Source organism: Leptopilina heterotoma, unplaced genomic scaffold (assembly GCF_015476425.1).
Source record: "Leptopilina heterotoma isolate Lh14 unplaced genomic scaffold, ASM1547642v1 Lhet_213, whole genome shotgun sequence".
Lineage (NCBI taxonomy): Eukaryota > Metazoa > Arthropoda > Insecta > Hymenoptera > Figitidae > Leptopilina > Leptopilina heterotoma.
Genome location: NW_025110931.1, coordinates 166042 through 178992, shown reverse-complemented (window position 1 = coordinate 178992; position 12951 = coordinate 166042).

Genomic DNA, 12951 nt, shown 5'->3' with positions numbered 1-12951 from the left:
GTAAACTCTCCTTCCAGATTTTTTCCTTTAATAATAACATCAATTCCTGATTTCCTGACATTTTCTTTTTTATTTTGTGGCTGAAAGGAAGAAAATAATAGGGTAATGTCACCTTGAGTGGACCGCCTAAGCTTTTTTTCTAAAAAATTCTTTATGAAAGCAAATTAATCGCAGGTTTCTATTCTAAGCTTTAGTTTAGATCCCTATATAAGTGTTTATACCATAATAGCTTTGGTTTTTTTTATTTGGGAAAAACAATTGACTTTTAAAAAATAGCTCATTTTTAAGGAATGAAAAAAGTGTAACCTTGAGTGGACCACTCTTAAAAAATTGTAAAAGTTATTCTTAATTCTTTAATGTATTTAATATTTCTGATATATTGAAACAAAATTTATGCTTATGCAGCTTCAGATCATGTTTGTGTCGCAATGTTTACAAGTGAAACCATTTTCAATAATTTTGGCACATATCACATCAAAATCACAAAAAAATTAATAAAGAACATAAAACAGTTTCAAACCAATTTATTGTCAATTTATTTTCATAAAAATAGTAAACTGACATTAAAAATATAAAAAACAGGCAGTCCACTCATGGTTATAAACAGTAATCCACTCATGGTGACATGCAACTTTTTATAGCAGACACCAACATTTTTTTTTGAGTCAAAATTATTACTTAATTAAACTAAGACAATCAATTTCAATGTCCAAAGTAGTAGGAGAAAAATAAGTTACCTTTTAAAACTTAAATTTTACACTACCTTTACACTTCCGAATAACTTTACTCATTGTAATAGAGACTTCTTTTTTGGTTTATGTTCTTAAAAATGCGTTACATCAAACGATAACGTATATTATTATCGCGGAACATAAATTCTTACAGTTTCTAGGTGCGGTGCTGCTATTCGCACTATTTATTTTACGTTTCCACTGTCAGATAACTTAAAAACTCAGGTGGTCCACTCAAAGTGGCGGTCCACTCAATGTGACATTACCCTAAGAATAAGAAAAGAAAATAAATTTTCGAAATTATTAGAACCGACTGTTGGTGTTTGAAGATTCTTCGATGGCCATCGAAGAGTTGTAAACTCTCCTCCATTTTTTTCCCTGTAATATTAACATGAATTCCTGATTTCGTGACATTTTTCTTTTTATTTTGTGGCTGAAAGGAAGAAAATTATCATAGTAAGAATAGAAAATAAATTTCGAAATTATTAGAAATGACTCTTGGTGTTCAAAGACTCTTCAATGGCCATAGAAAAGTTGTAAACTCTCCTTCATGTTTTTTCCTCTAGTATTTACATCATTTCCTGATTTCCTGACATTTTCCTTTTTATTTTGTGGCTGAAAGGAAGAAAATAATCATAGTAAGAAAAGAAAATATATTTCGAAATTATTAGAAATGACTCTTGGTGTTCGAAGACTCTTCGATGGCCATCGAAGAGTTGTAAACTCTCCTTCATGTTTTTCTTCTCAATTTTAAACATTAATTTCTGCTGCTGGACCATTATTTCTTTTAGTTTGTTGCAAAAATGAAGAAAATAATAATAGCACAAGACGAAAATAAAATTAAAATAAGTTTTAGACACGACTCATGGGGTGTTTGTAGGTTAGAATACGTTTAGAGGATCGTTGAAATCACGGTCATCAGGGTTATCGCACATGGCAGAAGTTAATTCTTTTACTTAATTTATATAATTATAATTGAAGTAAATTTGTATAATAATTATTTTATAACACTTAATTTTTTTATTTATTTACAATATATTTATTGATAACTGAATATTATATTAATTATTTGTTTATTATACACTTTTTTGATTTAAAATTACATTATATTTATATGTTTTTTATAATAATTCGTTTTTTATTTATCACGATATTTTTTATTGATTATTATTAATATAAAATATTTAATTTTATTAAACAACACTTTATTTTGATTAAAAGAAAAGTATTTGTCTTCTAAATTATTGTGGCTCCATCTTTTAGACATTTTAACACTTTATCGCAATCAATATAAGCAAAATAAAGTCCCCTAGACTTTCTGAAAGCACAGGTCAACAAAAAAAGACTTACTTTTTTTTATGAGATAGCGGAATGGTTTCCTATGTATTTTTGGACGCTGAACACGATCCCGACTTCCAAATTTGCCCATCACGTCAGGATTTTGAGAAAAGTGGGGGTAAAGACCCCAAAAACGCTTTTTTGAGGATTTTCAACATTTCTTTTCTCTTTAACCTGACGTGCTAGAGACTTCCACAAGGTCTTAAATTAAAGCTTGTAATGTGCACTACAAGACCAATATCCATAAAATAAAAAAAAAATTTAAATTTTTTTCAAAAAATGGGGTTGAAGACACCAAAAATTTGTGTTTTTGGATTGCTTTAATAGACTTCTTGCAATCGCTTGGATTCGCTTGAAAATGGGTACTTGGGGTTTTTGGGGTCGCTGATTACGAATCTAATATTTGTTTGCAAAAATTTAAAACGGCGAAACCAAGATGGCAGATGTAAAAATTAAGAATTGCTTGGATTCGCTTGAAAATTGTTATTTCAGGGTTTCTGGGGTCGCTGATTACGAATCCGCCATTTTTAATTTTTGCAAACTAATATCGGATTCGTAATCAGTGACTCCAAAAACCCCAAGTAACCATTTTCATGCGAATCCAAGCAATTGCAAAAAGTCTATTAAAGCAATCCAAAAACACAAATTTTTGGTGTCTTCAATCCCATTTTTTGAAAAAAATTTTTATTTTTTTTTATTCTATGGATATTGGTCTTTTAGTGCACATTATAAGCTTTAATTTAAGACCTTGTGGAAGTCTCTAGCACGTCAGGTTAAAGAGAAAATAAATGTTAAAATTCCTCAAAAAAGCGTTTTTGGGGTCTTTACCCCCACTTTTCTCAAAATCCTGACGTGATGGGCAATTTTGGAAGTCGGGATCGTGTTCAGCGTCCAAAAATACATAGGAAACCATTCCGCTATCTCATAAAAAAAAGTAAGTCTTTTTTTGTTGACCTGTGAAATTGAACATTCTGATAAATGACATTCTATCTTTTTTTCTAATCATTCTAAAATTATGTTGCCAATAATATTTTTCATAGATATTTTGCATTGATTATCATTTGATGATGTTATAAACAAATACAGTTAACAAACGAACTGTTCATTTGTTTAACCTCTCAATTGCATCGTTATTAATACTGTTAAAATTATGTTGTTAATATTTTTTATAGATATTTTTAATTGGTTATAATTTGTTTATGTAATGAATAATTTAAGTTAACAAATGTACTGTTGATTTGTTTATAGTCGTAAATATTTTATTTTAATTCTGTTTAAATTATGTTACAAATAATATTTTTTATAGATAAATTTTCATAGGTTATCATTTGGTTATGTTATAAACAAATGAAGTTAACGAATAAACAGTTTGTTAACTTAATCTGTTTATAACATAATATAATCAAATGATAAGCAATGAAGAATATCTATAAAAATATTATTGGTAAGACAATTTTAACAGGATTAAAAACAATCCAATTGACACTATAAACAAATGAACAGTTCATTTGTTAACTAAAAATATTCAATACATAATCAAATAATAAGCAATGAAAAATATGTATAAAAAACATTATTGGTAACAATTGTAACGGTATTAAAAACAATGTAATTGAAACTATAAACAAATAAATATTCATTTGTTAACTTAATTTATTTATAACATAATCAAATGATAAGCAATGAAAAATATTTATTAAAAATATTTTTTGTAACATAATTTTAACAGTATTAAAAACGATGTAATTTAGATTATAAACAAATGAACAGTTCATTTATTAACTTTATTTGTTTATAACATAATCAAATAAGCAATGAGAAGTTGTATCAGCAATGACTTATTAAATTTTATAATTATTTACATCAAATCGAACCTATAATTGTTTATGATGACTAAAAAAAGGTTTCTATTGTACCAACTTCAGTAAATTCTAAATTAGAAAATATATTGTCTATACTTGCACATTGCTTTGTTGTATATTCTATATTAAGTTCAGAATGTAAACCGCATTTAATTAAGTATTTAGAGATTTCATTATTTTGGTTTTTACAAAAATCGACATTAAAATCACTTACCACAATAATGAAAGAAGGTGATATATTTCTTTTGTAATTGTTTGAAAATAACTTTATCAATACACGCAACAGCAGTTTTAATTATAAAAAAAATCTTTAATATTAAAATTATTATCTCTACAGCTCCACGTTTCTACGAAAGCAAAAACATGATAAGCTTTAACAATTGGATCTATCTCAATATCAATTATATGTCTATTAAGCGATTGTACATTATGAAAAATAAGTTGAATCTTGCGGTTATGTACGTTGTACAAAAAACTAAATTTTAGTATAAGCAGACAATTTGATCCAAGTCTCTTTAATTCTATAACTACTGGATTACTATCTTTAGGTGGAGAAGGTGCATTAAATTTTTGATGATTTCCATTTTTTTATAGTGTATGTAACTGATTCAAGTGGTGTCTATGCATTATAAATAAAATTTAGATTACTCCTATTAGAAGTTTTAAAATTACTTATTGTTAATCTTCCAATACTTGCATCATTGAAATCCACTCACATATACATCCACAAAATTTTTGGATCTGATTGTACATTATATCTACGAAAACGAATTATTTAAATTTTTACGACGTTTTATACAGCCATCATCATTTAGAAACTTAATCCATGAATCTGATCTTGTTTCACAATTACATCTGTTGGCGAAGAATCTAAATTTTCTAAAGCTTTAAGACCTTTGAGTATATGTACTCGCTTTGAAGGATGAGAAGTATTTAGAAATATTTCAGTTTCACTACTTTGTGACATAGGTATACATGAAAGGCAATATATAGCTTCTTGTGCAGAAATTTCTGATGAATTTAAAAATACTTTACAGACAGCTTTTAATGACCCTATTATTCCCTTACTTTGTTGCTTAGCTTCTTCAATAGCTGTTCTTAACAAAGTAGACATACCGCGATCTGCTTTGTTAATATAATCAACAATATATTTTGAACATGCGAACGGATCTAAAATAAATTGTATATCCATGTTAGACATGGTAATTCTAAACATTTTTCTGAATATGCATTAAAAAATATATATATATCTATTGGAGAACGTTTCAGAAAAAAGTTTCGACGCTTTAGTATTTTATAAGGTGGTTTATAAGGAAATTGCACATCTAAACAGCATATAACAAACGGAGTCAATTCAGTGTATAGACATAACCAGTGCTCTATTTCATCTGCAGTTTGTAAAACATTGTCAGTACCTTCACGGAATATTATTTGTAAATGCTGTTGATTTGGTAAAAAAGGACTTACGTTACATTGGAGACTTGGTTCTATTAACTGAAAAACGTTTACTGGTTTAAAATGAGAATTTTGCTCGAGAATATTATGAAATTCGTTTATGCAATCATCTTCCAGATAGTTGTATGTGTCACGCTTCGAAGAAAGGTACCTAAGAAGCAAACGAATTATAGGTTAGGTTGGTGTTAAATTTATCTTGAATAAAAGTTTATTTTTAATTATTTGAATTTGATTAGAAATCGTGAATCCTTTAAATTTAAAACTCTTTATCTGTGTTTTTCCGGGCTCCTATTCCACAATTTCTACAACTAGTGGCGAAGCAAGTTTTTTTCTCTGAGCGAAGTCTTTTTCGTACATGCGTCGACAAAGTTGAGCTGAAACTTTATTTTCCCTTTGAATAATTCTCTGTTACGACCCGAGCTAAGGTTTAGATTAGTTTACTAATTTATATTAGTAAAATGGAGACAAGTTGCTGATTTGTCAAGTTGGTAAGACTTGACATTTATTTTTAAGTGTGGATTCGTTAGACTTTAAAGAAACTACGGGTTTCCGTTAATTAATTATATGCATATTCCTTTTTATAATATGTGTTTATTAACAATATTCAAATTAAACGTTACATTTACTTACAATTTTGAAGTTTGTCGATGATGAAATTACAGAATGAGCGGCAACCGGTAATACGTTGTAACGCTGCAGGTTGCAATATTTTATAAGATTTTCAGTTCGTTTTTAGACACTTTTAACACTAAAAACAACTATTTTAACAGTCAATTTAACAACTCTAAGTGTTCTTTTTGACACTGGACCTTAATACCAAAAGAAAACTTGTTTTCTTAGCGTTTCGAAAGAACTTGCACTAATTTTAATAAAATAGAAAGAGAATATTAAAATGAACTGTTATACGACGAAAGTATTAATTTAAATTGTTGAACCCTAGTGCAATTTATCCCTTACAAGAAAACAAGTCTTCTTAAGTTTTATCACTGATTCTAACAATACAATTAAACAATCGAAGGGCCGACTCAACGACACCGTTTGGGCAGAAACTTACCGGAGTATTTGACATTTTGGCTGTAAGAACAGGGGTTTATATAGTAGTTAAAAGCTACTTGATTGGGGATGATTTTGCTTAAAAGGCACGCAATTGGGCCAAAATCTAGAAGTCACGTAGTCACGTATTCTGGCCGATTTCTAGAAAGCACGTATTTAGCATTAATTTCGTTTATAACAATTACTAGCATCTATTATTAATATAGACAAGTAATATGACACTCGCCTTTTAATTAATTAGTCATGCGTTTTATACTTATTTTCTATGTTTCATCTAAGTCAAGAACAATATTTGAATCTCTAGTCTAGTGTTTAATTTGAGAAGCTTCATATAGTCATATCACTTGTCGCGATTCATGATAAGTAAACGACGGAAGATTAATTACCATGAGAGTAGGTAATCAACCGGCCGCCGACCACTTATCGCACCGCTCTAGATCACGGTCGATTATAACTTCAATTATCTTAGGTGGTAACTTATTCGTGCAACTTACTAATTTATCATACAGGGTTTCTATGTTCATTCCATATACATATATATACATATGTATATATATACATGCATAAACGGTATGGAGTCAAAAGTTCCAAAACAGAAGTTCCAATTCCGAAGGATCCAAATTATTATTTTCCCAAATGATATTTTTTCCAAAGTATTATTTTTCCAAAGGCCATTTTTACCAAAGTATTATTTTTCCAATAGTCGTTTTTTCCAAACATTGTTTTTTTTTATTTTTTAAATTTCAAATAAAAAATTTCATTCAACGTGTGCTCATTCCAAAATTCTGTTGTGAAATTAAATTTTTTTTTTAAATTTAAAAATAGTAAACAGTGAAATTAAATTAAATTGTAAATTAGTAAAATTAGAAATTTTATTTAAACTATAAAATAGTGAACAGTGAAATTATATTAATTAAATTGTAAATTAGTAAAAACAAAAATTTTATTTTAATTTAAAATTTTATTTAAACTATAAAATAGTGAACAGTGAAATTATATTAAATTGTAAATTTTAATTATGGTAGAATTAATACAAGTCGGAAAAAAATTATTTACATATCGAAGGATTTCTGTATTACAAGCATTCAGATAGAAAGAATAATGTGAAATATTGGAGATGCCTTATTTTTTCAGACAACTCTAATACTTTTCACTTATTTAACAATTCAACACTTTTTATTTAGGAAATTTTTTTTGGAAATTTCACACTTTGGTAAATTTATATTTTGGACATTTTGGACTTTGGAACTTTTGTACTTTGGAAAAATAAATTTTGGATCTTTTCATTTTGGAACTTTTTTCTTGGAATTTTTCGATTGGAACTTCCGTTTTGGAACTTTTGTACCCCAATCGCATAAACAATTGTTAATTATAATGCAATATTATAATTATGTTTCTTTTGATAAATTTTACAACATATAATATTTTATTTGCAATAATAACAACTATTTATAAAAATTATATATATATATACCAAAAAAGGTTTTATCTAGGGATGTAACATTCTCTTTAATTTCCCTAAGTAATTTTCGAAGCAAAATGACACAATTTCACTTAGGCTGCAATCCATGTTTTTTGCATCATCTGCGATATGCAGCAGATTGTGCATATTCATAACAAGAGATTCTTTGCCGTATCGCTCCCAGTGTGCACGTACTATAACTGTTCTAGACCAAAAAAGAACAGTGTTCTAGAATAAGTGTTACAATTTTATTATAGAACAGTTCTAGAGCTTTGTTCTAAATTTGTTTTGGAACAGTTGTTCTGTATCTGTTCTATAACAGACCGCTTTATGAAAAAATTTGAAAAAATTCAAGATAGCTCATTTCAAAGAGTACTAAAAGAAAGAAAATGTTTTAAAAAAATTTAAGATGCAAAAGCAAAATAATTTCCGATTTGGCCTGGAATGCCCCATATATAGTTATTTTTTTATTAAGTATGTTACATTTCAATTTATAATTTTAGCACTGCACATAACGGACCCACAATTCAAAAGGAAGTTGAAGTAAAATCACTTCCAAGCTTGCGTGGCTATGCGGTATGCGTATTCGACTTGTGTCCTCTAGGTCTAGGTTTCGATCCCCCGTGCGTGCGAAATTTTTCATTCTTAGTTTTAAGTGTTCTGTGTATAATTCTGGATATTGTTACATAAAGTATAAGTTTAAATAATTATTAACAATGATAATAATAATTTAGTCATTAATTTAAATAAATAAGATAGTCTGTTTAAATTATTAAAGAAAATAAGAAAATTTTTTTTTAAAAACTTGTTGAAAAAAAGATATTCTATTAATTATTCATATTTTTATTCATACTCATAAACATTTATTTGTTCTATGCAACTATTAAATTTCTGCTTGGGTATTATTTATGATAAATCGTTTTTGTTATAGAATTGTTATATATTTGTTCTAAAACAATGTTCTAGTTTTGTTCTAGAATTTTTACAGATTTTGGTTCCTATTTTGTGCCTCCAGGGGGACGACATTTTAACCTGCCTGTTCCTCACTAGTTACAGAACTTGTTCTTTTTGTTCTGGAATAGTTATAGAATTATTCTGTCGCTCATTACAAATCCGAAGTCGGTTTTTCAAAATTCAAAATGGCGAATCCAATATGGCGGATGTCAAAGTTAAAAATTAATCTAAATCACTTGCAAATCGTTACTCGGGGGTTTTTGAAGTCGCTGACTACAAATCTGACGTCAGTTTTTCAAAATTCAAAATGTCGAATTCAATATGGCAGATGTCAAAGTTAAAAATTAATCTAAATCACTTGCAAATCGTTACTCGAGGGTTTTTGGGGTCGCTGATTACAAATCCGACGTCAGTTTTTCAAAATTAAAATAGCGGATCCAATATGGCGGATGTCAAAGATAAAATTAATTTAAATCACTTGCAAATCGTTACTCGGGGGTTTTTGGAGTTGCTGATTACAAATCCGATGTCAGTTTCTCAAAATTTAAAATGTCGGATCCAATATGGATAGCCACAGTCGGCTAGAAGCCACGCAAAATCAGTCAAAACTAATATGATTATCTGATTTCTTTATACAAACTGATTAAGGGCTTTTAAACAAGTAATTAAAAACATCGGGGTGCTTTTTGGTGTGAGTACCCTCGCCTCTCACAAACAAGAGTAATATATAAAAACAAGTAATTAAAATCATCGGGGTGCTTTTTGGTGTGAGTCCCCTCGCCTCTCACAAACGAGAGTAATATATAAAAACAAGTAATTAAAATCATCGGGGTGCTTTTTGGTGCGAGTCCCCTCGCCTCTCACAAACAAGGGTAATACATAAAAACAAGTAATTAAAAACATCGGGGTGCTTTTTGGTGTAAGTCCCCTTGCCTCTCACAAACAAGAGTAATATATAAAAACAAGTAATTAAAAACTTCGGGTTGTTTTTTGGTGTGAGTCTCCTCGCCTCTCACAGAGCGAATTGCGTTCATTCTCTAAAATCATTTTCGTCAAAGTCCATAAATTCTTCTTCATTGTCTGATACTACAATCTCATCTAACAGTCTAAACGTTTCAAAAAGTCCAGTGTCATCAATTTCTTCTTCACTATCTTCCATGTTTTCAACAGATTCTTCATTTTCATTTGACTCTATTACTGAAACGTGTAATAAATCTCGCACACTTTTGGGAATGGACAGAAACTTTTTTTGCTTTTGTCGCATATTCAGACCAATACTGGAGATTTTTACATCAGATGTATCCATTACTCTGTAAAAAACGTCACTAAGATTGGATTCCCGATCATGCTTCCTGCTGTGATTTAGTCTGAAATGTTTGTAATCTTTATTACGCGCTTCCGAAGCTTCTTCACCTAAAACACCAACCGGTAAGAAGGCTAGTACTAATTATTTCTGCTCCATGTATGAGCAACTTATGTAGTGTCGACGTCATAGGATACAATGGATAAAGATTTACATATTTCGCAGCAGCAGAATCGCAAACAATTTGAAATTTTAAAGGATCAACTGGCAGATGAATTGTGATTGCAATCAAAATTGTTTTTATCTGCTTTAGTAATGCACAATCGATTTCAAGACATTCAGCTAAGATTTCTGGATCTTCAAACGCTTTGCGAGCCGTATTACCGTCGATAGTATTTCCCGCACCTTGTGCTTTTAGCTTGTCCACTATGAGCCCTAACTTAGATCTGAATTGTTCTTGAACTTTCTTTTTTTGTTCAGCGAATACTGCTTTTTGCTTAGCACTACGCACTTGCCATACTTGAAAATCTTGTCTGTATGAAATTTTTAAAAAACAAGAAAAGACGTTGATCCAAGAATGAAGAGGACTAATTCCATGCATTAGAGACTTAGGGTCTGGTAAAAAGATTCCGCCTTGTTTATTAGAAAGATTGTTAAATAATTTAGGTGTGGCATGGCAGATAGGACAAGTTTGCATACTTTTAGTTTCCGTAATAATATTTAACACTTTGACATCTATCAGAGTTAGAAACAATGAAAAATGAATCGATATGCTTCGAGTATCATCTAAGGCTACTTTAAGCGTTTCTAATTTGTCTATTTCATTTTCTATTTCGTTTTTCTGTCTCAAAATAACTTCTGCCGACTCAGCTACATATTCCAGTGTTAAAGGTTGACAAAATCGAACTGATTGGGGTGATCTATTATTCCATAAAATAACATTATCAGCATTTAATAACCATTGAGGAATAAGCGTAGTAGCAAATAAGTTTTTATTAGCTGGCTTTGAAAGGTTTTCATGCGAGACAGACTTAAAAGACTGTTTATATGCAGAATGACCAGAACTGCCGTTAAATCCCCATGAGCATATCAAAACAGCATTAGTTTCTATCGAATCTTTAATCTTCATATCATGAAGTATTACATCTTTTTGCAATTCAACAATTCTGCTTGCAGTGTGATTCAACAATGCCTGTAGTGATACTTCAATTTTGTTTTCACAAATTGAAATGGCTTCCTTAGGTGGCCTACATTGAGACTTTATTTCTCGAACGGCATTATAAGGTGGCCAGATATCCACACCACTTGCTTTTGTTTCCAATCGCATATTTGTATACACACTCTTACTAAAAGAATTGTTTAGCAAAAATGCTAATGCTTCTTCAGCAGTTTTTATGCATTTTTCTTCGAATCTAAGATTCGGACGACCAGGACGAGGATTGGAATTTGTTTTTTCAAGTTTATTAACCGTAATCAATTGAGGCATACTGAAACTAGAATTTAACCATTCAGCATGTTTCATTTCAAATCTAGATATCATTCTTTTTTCAGCATTAAATTTAGCATTTCGTTTAGATCTTAGAGCACAAATTGCAGTTTTAAGACGGGTTATAGACTTTTCGTGAATATTGGAAATATTAAGATCCCGTTTTTGAATTAAATAATTCACGACTAAATCGACATTCTTTAATTCTTCAAGTTTTAGAAGTATCTCCCTTTTACTAAATTCCCCCATTTTTTTACATTTACAATCAACTTTTAACTAAACAACACAAAGAAGTTTAATAACTCTAAGAGATTTTACCATAAAGGAGAATACAAAACCAAAACTTTCTTTTACATTCGAAATAATTAAATTAAATAATAATTAGACAATTCTCATATCTTTAAAACGTACTTTTATAATACTTATATTAACTGCTCCAACAGAGAATATACAATAAAATGTGACGTTTCTATATGCACAGAGAAATAAAAACAAAAGAAGGATAAATAAAACGAAAGAGCATCGACGTACGTAGACAAAAATTTGCCTTTGTAAAAAATGATATCTAAGGAAAAATTTATTGCCTTATTTTGTATATAACTCCACCAAATTTCAAAATGGGCAAAAATGGGCAACTTTAATGAAAAGTACATTTAATTTAGAAGACATTCCACGTTTAGTTTGTTTTATATCGCGTGGAAGTTAGAGGAACTCACAAATAATAACAAGTGCATTTCAAAAAAATAAACATTTTCCGACGTTAAAAGTGCTATATTTTTTTTTTTTTTTTTTTTTTTATTTTTTTTTTATTTTACACTTGTTTACAACACATAAATGTGCATACAAGGGAGTGACGCATATATAAAAATTTAATACAAAATTTCTTCGGTCGTACATCAGTAAATCAAACTCTCATTCTTTCTTTAAATATTTTAACAAGTACATTTATCAGTCTTTTAATTTCATTACTATTCGTGGAGGCGAAAAGGTCCAGCCAGCACTCGATCGGAGAGTCACTGTTTTTTCTATCTTTCATAAATTCCCCCAGCATGTGTTCACATGCTGGGCAGTCTATTAACATGTGAAATAAACTTTCATTATCTAAATGACAAAATTCGCAAAGGGTTTCTGTAGGAAATTTTATTTTTTGCTTATCAAACGCGATTCTGCATATATGTTTGTTCAGCAGTCTAATCTGCGCTAGGATCTTTTTGTATCTTAGTGGTAGATTTAAAAAAAGATAGTTACGCGAATCCCACGATAGGCCCAGGCTGGGATAGATCAAAAGGCTCCTTGATAATTCAACA